Raw genomic sequence first — 7,952 nt, forward strand, 5'->3', positions numbered from 1 at the left:
ATGTACAACTTTTATATCAAACTCAAACTTTATTTATTTGTTTAGCGCCTTTCATTTCGACTGAAAACACGAAGCGCTTTACATAAAAGCAAATAAAAAGGCCATAAAATATAAAAATTTAATCAAGCAGAAAACATAGAACAATTACACAAAGCTGGCACCCCTCCCTCACCAGATATCGTGAATACGCCGCACATACCACGTTCAAATTTCGTAATTGTTCGTAATTGTTTCGTATATAAAAAGCACTATAATCACGCACGGTTCATGTTTTACATTGATTGACATGTTTTTTGTGTGGTTTATTCGTACTACTTCCGAAGGTTTTAACGTGGTTCATTCGTAATGCATCTGTGAAAGATTATCATACTTTCACACTTTATCCACGTGTTTTCACGTATGACCAATTTACATCCTTGCAATGTGCGCAAAATGCACGTAGTGGCTGTGTGACACAACGTAAAATGTCATAAAACTGAATTCAGCGTATTAAAAAAAACAGAATAACCAGATTTATGCAAAGATGCAAACCACAAAAACATTTTTTGGCCCAAATGGAACCCCATACTTCTCCGGGTTCTCCACAGCAAATACCACGCTCAGTCCTCCTCTTCCTCCTGGCTTCTCCAACCTCAGCATCCGTTTTCCAACATCATCACTGTTCCTCCTCTCAAACCATCTCAATCTGCTTCCCTGCATGAATCTCCTGAACATCTAGACATCAAAAACATTCCTCCAAACATCTCTGAAACCACGATCCGTTCCTCTGATTCCGGATCCTTCCTGGTCACTCCCACAGAGAACCTCAGCATCTTCGTCTCTTCTCCCTCCAGCTCTGCCTCCTGTCTGCATCAGAGTGTCTAATCCAACAGCATAGTCGCTCTCACCACAGCCTTCCTTCACACCTGAAACCCTCCTCCACCCATTCCAACCTGCTTGTTCACTCACTTCTGTTGTTCTGACCGGATGACTCTCACAGTCCTCCACCTTCTTCTCCTCTGCTCCCTGTAACCTCAGCGTTCCACTTATATTTGAAAAACGACTTTTCTGTAACTTTTTGAGATTTTTTTAGACCAAGAAACAAAAATCTAAATTGAAAACCAATCCTGTTTAAGTAGAATTAAAACAGTAGACCATGGTAGCCTCAATGGGACCTCTCCATCCGCATTCAACAGGTATTGTGCTTCAGTTCTTGTGACTGAACTGCTCCAGTTTTCTCAGACTTCCACTGATCCTCAACATGGATTTAGATCGGAGCTCACAGGAGAACTCTTCAGAACGTTCTGAACCTTTGCATGTGTGACTGTAGATGCGGGTGTCTTTTGGTCATTATCCCCTTGAGTAAGCTCTAAACCTACGTTCACATCGTCCCCGACGCGTTCAGGCGGACGCTTCCAATCAAAAATCGGCATGAACGTGCTTTTCGGGCTCCGTGTTCTCTAGCTCACGTTTAGCTGTTAAAGTTTCTACGACTTTTTTCGTGATTTACGTACTAAACGCGCGTTGAAAGTTAAACCCGTTAAACTTTAAACAATCAGGGAGTCGGATTTGGTAGCGAGGTATGGATGGCGTCCTTTTTAAACGACGGAAGAAGAAATTACAGATTTTCCGAGTGGAACACAAAGTCTTTTAAATATTGGAATAGAGCTGTGAAAGTAAAAATCCTGAAGCAAGATTCAGCAGATTTTCATCGCTTCAACATTTGGCACCAAACCTCTTCCAACTGTAGGTGGCGGACATGTGCTAAACAGTAGAAAAAGAATGCAATCAAACTCCATTTATGAAAATACCTTCTCATCCCTTGTGCAACTCAAAGCGCTTTAACATAAAAAAAACCCCCAAAATTCATACACAATGTTACAATAAAAACCCAACCCACATATGACCCATGACCCCACAGAAAATGAATACTTTAAAGGTAACTTCTAATAGAAACCAGCCAGTCCAGGTAGAAAAGATCCCCACAAGAAACACTAAAGTCATAAGATTATGCTAAAATTAAATACTTAATACTTGAAATGTACTTTTTTTTAAAAACAACACTAAATTGAGAATAAGATCTAATGCATAAAATCAAATTAAATGCATAAATTAAAATGCATTAAACTGCGACAGACTGGCGACCTGTCCAGGGCGTCCCCTGCCTTCGCCCATAAGTGGCTGGGATAGGCTCCAGCAGCTCCGTGACCCCGAAAGGGAGAAACGGTGGAAAATGAATAAATGAATGAAAAAATGCATTAAAACTAATTGAATAAATAAGCAGATAAAATCAACTAAAAGCCAAATTAAAAAGATGGGCCTTGAGGCTCTTCTACAGTCTCTGTGGCCCTGAGGTTCTCCGGCAGACTGTTCCACAGGCGAGGACCGTGACGGCAGAACAAAGCCTCACCATAAGTTCTGGTCCTCACCTTAGGGACAACTAAATGTCCAGCACCAGAGGACCTCAGGGTCCGTGAGGGCTCATACTTTAAAAGTAGATCACCTAAATACGAAGGCCCAAGACCATCAAAACATTTACAAACCGTTGAAAGAATCTTAAAATCAATTCTGAAACGCATAATTTTAAAATGGGTGTAATGTGTTCCCACCCTCTGGTCCCAGTCAGAACTCGTGTCGCTGAGTTGTGTAGTAGTTGTAAATTTGGAAGCGACTTTTTGTGTAAATCAGAGAACAGGGCATGAATTCAATTCAATAGCCCAAAATCACAACAATCAATGGGCTTCGTGCCGGTAATTGCAAAGTAAACATATAATCCCAAGGATCATGAATACATAGAATTCAATAGGAACAGTAAGCAGACTAAACTAAACTGGACATTACTGACTGCCCTTAGACCCTCCTGCGCAGCATTACAACAATCTAAAGGACTGAAAATAAAAGCTTGCATCAACACCTCTGTGCTGCCAAGAATGAGGAACGGGCGGACTCTGGCAATGTTTTTGAGATACAACATCCTGTCTTAACAACACTTTTAATGTGTGGGATAAAACTTAGCTCAGAGTAAAAAAGTACGTCCAGGTTTCTCACACAATGAGAAGGTTTAAAATTCAGAAGATGTGGTCAAATCATCTCTCTCTTGTCTTCAGAACCGATGATTAAAATTTCAGTTTTGTCCTGGTTGAGCTGTAAGACGTTTTCTGCCATCCATTACCTTATAGCTCAGATACAATTTAAAAGAGTGTTAATAGGTTCAAGGTCATCTTGAAACACAACGATATGAAGCTGTGTATCATCAGCATAGCTGATGACATCCCCAAGAGGCAACATATACAAGTTAAAAAGTGTAGGACCTAAAATCCACGCTTGGGGAAGAAGAAGCCCTCCCTGCACATCCTGGTGAAAACCAAGGGCTGTCCTCATGTTCTTGAACGCACGTTCGTGGCTTCAGACAGCAGGAGGCCCAGTGATTCCAGAACGACTTGATGGTTTTCAGATTTCTCTGCACCGATTCTGTGTCAGAAGCAGCAACGCCTCCTCTTTGTTTCACAGCAGGACTTTCTTCTCTTTGCTTCGGCATCTGTGAAGTGAGGTTTCCAAAAAGCTCCACGTTTGTCTTATATGAAGATGTTAAAGTCCCATTAGCTGTCACGCAGCTAGGCGTGGGACATTTCTCTGCATTTGACCCATCCCCAGGATGGGGGAGCGGTGAGCTGCTCAGGAACCATTTGGTGGTTAAACCCCCCCAATCCAACCCCTTAATGCTGAAAGATCAAGAAGGGAGTCCTAATTTTAGCATCTCGGTATGACTCTGCCATGGTTTTGAACTCACATTCTTCCAGTCTCAGGGTGGACGCTCTACCACAAGGCCACTTGTCAGACTTTGACGTGCACTGAGTGAGGTTGCACTTCACTTTTTGGCCACCAGGTAGGTTGTCTTCTGTCCCGAGTGTCAGAAGAACCCGTCCAGCTGATGTCAGAGGAACATCAAGCTGCTTGGAGATCGTCTCCTCTTTGACTCTGATCTAACTTCAGGAAGACTGACTGGTTGCAGGTTTGAAAACACCTTGATGATAAGCAGCCAAACTTGTTGGACTTTTGTGGGTTATTCCAGCAGAGGTCGCCACAGAGTAACACCAGACCCAGGGTTGATGGTTGGAAACTGAGAGGAGGATGAAGCAGCAGAGTTGAGTGTATTTCCACCAGCAGGTCACAATGCAGGGAGAAGAAATCTGTCCATGAAAACTGGAATGTGGCTTCATGAAAGGCCTGGGGGAAATGGTTCCAGCTCCTTTTGTTGGAGGCGATACTCGGGGTTTGATAAGACAGAAAGAGCCAGACCAAAAGAATTCCAGGATCGTGACACACTCTCCTGCGCACACCATTTCCTCCTGCTGTGTTTTGAACTTACAGCAGCTCTCAGGTGTGCCGTGTGTATCTGTGCTTGTGCGTAACCACGGACAACAAGGGTAGACTTATGGCGGGGCAGTAAAAAGGCCTTCGCTTCTCCGTCACAGTCTGCATTGGACGTGCTCAATGAACGCTCAAATCCTGTAAAGAGTTCTAACTCAGGGGTCCCCAAATCCAAGCCTGGAGGGCCGGTGTCCAACGAGTTTTCCAACCAACCTGCCTTTGAAGCTCCTTATTGGCTAAACACACCTGATCCAGGTAATCAGCAGCAAATAAGGAGGGGTTTCTGGAAAACCAGCAGGCCTGGATTTGGGGACCCCTGTTCTAACTAATCAGATATCAAACCCGTCAAGTTTCAGGTGTTTTCATGCGCCCGCTAAGGATCCTCCATCCTCTACAGACCTGCAGGGTTGGTGCTCAACTCCCTTCAAAGGTTTCCTCCTGAAAGGCCGTTCCTCTGGAGTGGGCGTGTTTCCGGACCATCTCAGGTGAGGGTGAGTCACCGCTGCCCGACTGGCTCGGCTTTTACTGCCGCCACCACTTCCTTTTCTGTCTCTCAGGGCGTTTGATAAGATTGTTTCCCTTTATATTTAGGTTGTCTGACTTTTACACATCAATGCTTGTTTTATAAGCCTCTTTTTGCGATTTTTCCTGGTCTTGTATAAAACGGGAACCTTCAGTTTTTTCTTTTTATGACACTCAAACAGTCGCCTGCAGCAGCGCATAGATGGAGGATAAAACGTTTTTTCCATGTAGGGCTTCTCTAAACCCTTTCTAGGAATTGTGCAGAAGGAACATAATGAACATTTGTCTTTCCTTTTACTATTTTGTCTTGTTTTATTTATCTCCAGTGATGACTGAAGCTGCTGTTTATGACTGTGGGCCATAAACAAGTACTGACATCACTGAAGGCCAGTAACGGCGGCTGAACCTGCAGATGGCGAAACGTCCCGGGAATGTTTATAGTAGTTTTGTCATTCAGACAGCAGAACCTGCTGCATCCGTAATGTGATTTTATTACTTTCATGATCAAATGAAGTCCCTTTTGGAATACTGCCCCAACTGCCCTTCTTTCAGTTCCGTCCAGAGGCAAATTAACCCGAGGAGTCATCAGTTATTGCTCGTTGTCAGTGTTGATACGAATGACGCCAAACAGCCAACAAAGTCGTAAAATCATTTGAAGAAATAATTAAAGAAGGACACAAATGGTGCGGCGGATGCAATACGAGAGAAGAAATAAAAGTGGAGTCCCACAAGGTGCCATTCTGGTGCCTCTACCTTTTAGGATGGATGAGTTTCCTTTAAAATCCCATTCCAACCATATTTTTTTCTATTTTCAAAGGGTTCCCAGGCGTCTTTTAATTAGGATTATGCTAAATTTAAAAAAAACTTGTGTCATTTTTTTAGGACATATTTTCTGCAGCCCAGCAGGAGTTCATTTACTCGCCTCTGGGTTGTGGATGGGACTGTTGGCGCAGATGTTAGCTCCGTTAATTTTAATTTGTTTACACTCTACCCCACTAGCTTACAGCCCCTCACACCCCCTGCCCAACAACACAAACGGTGCGCAATATCGGAGCTATTCAGCCGGACCGTTTAGATCCAGATTCCAGTTCAGACGAGTTTTCTATTTGACCCAGGAACTAGAAAGAAACAAGATTTTGCAAGATTATATTATATATATGTCGATGTATCAGAATTGACAATAAACTTGACTTTTAAAAGTGGCCAGAGATTGTTTAGACATTTCGAGTGGGGGGTGTTATTTTGGTAAGAAGATGCAGTTTTTAGCCAAAATCAAAAAACTCGTTTTCTAGGACATAGTTTCTGCAGAGCGGCAGAAGTTCATTAGAAAATTCACCTATGAGCTGTGGACTGTTGGTGGCAAGTAAGTCTCTACTGATATCCCATCAGTCGCTCTCCCTCCAGCTTACAGCCTCTCCCACCCCCAACCTAACATTATCAGCGCAACAAAAATGGCGAGCAATATTGGAGATGTCCAGCTGTCCAGTTTTAATACCGATTCCAGCTCAGACGAGGAAAACAAAGTGGTTCATGGATCTATTTGTCTGCAGGTGGATGCATCAGAATGGAGCAGAGGAGGAAGACTTTGGCCCGCCCAGCGAGTATTCTACGTTACAAATACGACATTATGGTAGCCCACTAGTAGTTTGTACGTCACAACTACAAGCTTTTTCAAACTGCATTTCTTTTAATTGCTCCTGATTCTTATCAATTCTTTATTTATGTTCTCCATCATCAGAAAAATGCCACAAGAACATGTTAAAAATACCAAAAACACCATTTTCATTGGAGTCGGTCTGTAAGATCCTATTAAAAGTAAAAAAGAGGCTTGTTTCTTAACATGAAGAGTACAAAAAAATGTTTTTCTTTCATAAACTCATCTATCCATCATAAAGTGTAAAATCTAAAGACTGAAAACCAAAAGTTTTTGTCGTTCACATAAAAAACTGTCTGTACAAAAAGTGATTTTGTGAGAGAAACAACAGTTTTATGTTAAATTTTAGAATTTTCCAACATTTTTTTTCCCCATTTGGTTGGATGACAACTAATAGAAAAAGGGAGGCGAGTTCCTCCTGGGTGAGGAGCTTATGTGAATCCAGTTCTGATGGGAATCAGATCCCAAACCTTTTCGTTAAAGCTTGACATCAGTGGGGAAGTTTTCAGAGCCAAAAATAAGAACAGTTTTATGGATGTCGTTCCTAAAACAGCTTACTGTCTCAGAGCAAACTCCGAATCACGGTTTGGAGCTGTGAGAAGGACGAGGGGGGAGCAGGGTCCTGAGGAGTTTTCACACATATTTCAAGGTGTTGCAGGTAAAAAAATCACTGACATCCTGGAGTTTTGTTCAGCAGGGGTCAGAAACTGTTGGCGCAGAACCCAAAATGCAGGAGGCCGGGTTTGGTGGCAGAAACATTTAAATGACGACCTTCAAAGGGTTTGTTATCATATGCGCAGAAAAGAAACAGGTTTCCCTGCACAATGAATTTCTTTCTTTGCTGTCTGCTCCGAATGCCAAAAAGTATACAGGAAACTGAAACAATTCACACACAACATACACACAAAAACACAAGATGTCAAGTGGCAATTCTAAAAGTGCAAATGTGATAATAACAGTAGCGAACAATGAGGATGTGCAAAGGTGCAGTTTACACCCAAAGGAGCAACAAAAGGGTGACAGAGCAGGGGGGTATTCCAGGAAGCATGTTTAAACTAGCCTGACTTTAAGCCTGAACTCTGGCTGAAATCCGCCTGAACTTGCTTACTCTGGGTATGTCGGTTCCAAAAGACCGGATATGAGTTGGCGTAATTACGCTCGATTTGGTAACCCTGGGTTAACGCACGGTACATAAAGACATTCTCAATAGATCGCCGATTTCTGGAGTCACCATGGAAACGCGTGGTGAAAAAAAAGAAAGCGCTGTACTTAAGTGAGACGGAGTCTGAGATTTTAATGACGGCGGGAAAAAAAATTACAAGTCCATCAAAAAAGTAACATGGCTGAAAAATAATTTAAATAATTTAGTTAAATTAATTCAAACTCAATAATTGTTTATACAACTCAAATTTACGTATTTATCTAA

Source organism: Oryzias latipes, chromosome 13, assembly GCF_002234675.1.
Source record: "Oryzias latipes chromosome 13, ASM223467v1".
Lineage (NCBI taxonomy): Eukaryota > Metazoa > Chordata > Actinopteri > Beloniformes > Adrianichthyidae > Oryzias > Oryzias latipes.